At 32.2% G+C, this 2,253-nt stretch overlaps 1 pseudogene across 1 annotated transcript in view; it reads right to left on the minus strand.

Annotated features, from left to right (window-relative positions):
• LOC105534541 overlaps positions 1-2,253 on the minus strand; it is a 27,449-nt pseudogene that overhangs the window by 6,221 nt on the left and 18,975 nt on the right. The window contains exon 2 of the transcript XR_001005296.1: positions 1,478-1,559. The product of XR_001005296.1 is annotated as an RNA-binding motif protein, X chromosome-like (transcript). The remainder of the gene's footprint in view (positions 1-1,477; positions 1,560-2,253) is intronic.

The raw sequence follows: 2,253 nt of genomic DNA on the forward strand, positions 1-2,253 counted from the left end.
TTTTTTCTTTTCATCTCTTAAGTACCTATCACATAGGACTTCAGCAACATGCTCAAATTTAGAACAGTAAAGTATCAGGAAATGCCTTTGGAACTATAACGCTGCAGAAAGTAAACCTCTAATGCGTACACTAACAATTGTATTTTTGTTTAGCTCTTAGAAATGCATTACTCTTTATTGTTCTTAATATAAATAATCTTTATCAATAGACAGCTTTGTTTTTCCTTCCCCTGTGTAAAGTGAGAGACTGAATAAAACTGTTATGACCAAGTGCCTAGCAGAGTGCCAGACTCACAGCATTAATTTGAATCACATGAAACTGCCATTTTGCTAAATGAAAAGCTGTTGAATAAGTGTTTTAAAAATCTGTTGAATACATCTGTTAAAAAAATAAATAAGTGAATGAATGAAGTCTCTTTCAAGAGTAAAATTTTATTTTTATTCTAATTTCAAAAATTAAAATAATAGTCTAAGGTAGTTAAAATACACATTAAGCAATGAACTTTTCCCAGTCATTTAATGGAATAAAACTCTAAAATTGACTAGTCCCTGTTGTTTTCTGACTCAGTTTGGGGGCGGGGGGAGTTATAACAACAGAGTACAGCAAATCTAATATTAATTAATTGCTACTAAAGGTAAGCTTAAATTTACATTATAGATAGATGATAGTCTGATATATTTGAGCATTTGGAAAATAAATTGATATATGAAAGATCCGATGGTGTGTGTGGAAAGAATTGAGGATAAACATATGAAAAACTGAATAAGTAAATTTAATTAAAAATTATACAAGAAAGAAACCATAATTGTAGTATACTACTTAACTGTTCAGCAAATAATATTCAGATATCACAACCAGATAACTCTCTTTAGTTATTCCAAAATATTATCTAAAAATACAAATTATCTATACATTATGCCATTAATCAAAATTAAATGCCTCTCTTGCAGATCCCTATAAGTCTATTAGAATTATCTGAATTATTATCTAAAAATGTCAATACCAGTAGGAAGAGTACAAAATATTGAAGCAGATTATGGCTGGGGAAGTATGAAAAGGTGAGAGGGAAATTTCCACTTTTAATTATGACATTTAGAACTTCAGGAAAACCCCTTGACCATACACCTCACAATATTATGAATTTCAGTATAACCGAAGAAATTGGTGATGGGTTCTGAACTAGATTCACCCCAATTATGTTAAGTTTACAATACTGCAACCCTATATTCTACCCAATTGAAATTTTTGACCCAATTTAGACTGCTATATGAGGCTTTATATCATTTGCATTTTAACTACATGCAAATATTAATATGATAAAAAAATTAATATGAAAAACTTGAATTTCCTATTGAACTTATCAAAATTTTATTCTTTTAAGCAATTAACTCCAAGTTGGAAGGTAAAGGTGATAGTGAGAGAGGAGGGGAACTCAGGATACTCTTAGGTAACTTTAACTCGACTTCACAATCTTACCTTTTTTTCTCTGATTCCTCACTATTTCCAGCCACCTTTTTCTCACAGCTGACTGGCAGGAGGGTATGGGGCACTTTAGGTGCTATGGCCAGAATTAACAGGATAGGAAAAAATCATTTGAGTTCCTTGGTTTTCCTGCTGTAAGCCTCAATGCAACCTCATTATTTTGACATTAATTTTGCATTCATGCAATAAAATAACTTTCACTATATCATAGGAATGTAAAAAGCATGAGAAAGTAATACAGTTCACGAAAACTTACTTTGTATTCTCTGACTTTCACAATTGGAAAATTAAACTCTGTGCAAAAATGTATCTACCCACTCTTTTCATGAATGTATTCTCCATTATGTCCAATTTATTATGGGAATCAAGTCTTTATCAGAATAACTAATCAGATAAAATGGTTTTGAGCCCATTCTGGAGCTGTGACATCTACTTTCCTTGCATACAAAGGTGAGCATTATAAATGAAATATGGTATTTAGTAGATACTTAATCAGAAAAGCTTTTCAGTTCAGCACAGTGCCATTTTGGAGTTAAAAGGGGATCATGATTAAATAATTATGATGGCTTTTATCATTAGCCCCTTGCTGACTCAGGAAAGAAAGTCACCCAGATAGTGGGGCCAGAGCAGAAACAAAATAATTCAAAACCACAACGATGAAACAGATTAGGTAATGTTTAAAACAAAAAACCCTAAATGGGCCCACCTTTGAGAATGTCTTCTCTGTTATTCAGAAGTGGAAGCCCACCATGCCAGGTCAACTGAGAGCT

Source organism: Mandrillus leucophaeus, unplaced genomic scaffold (assembly GCF_000951045.1).
Source record: "Mandrillus leucophaeus isolate KB7577 unplaced genomic scaffold, Mleu.le_1.0 Scaffold1361, whole genome shotgun sequence".
Classification (NCBI taxonomy): domain Eukaryota; kingdom Metazoa; phylum Chordata; class Mammalia; order Primates; family Cercopithecidae; genus Mandrillus; species Mandrillus leucophaeus.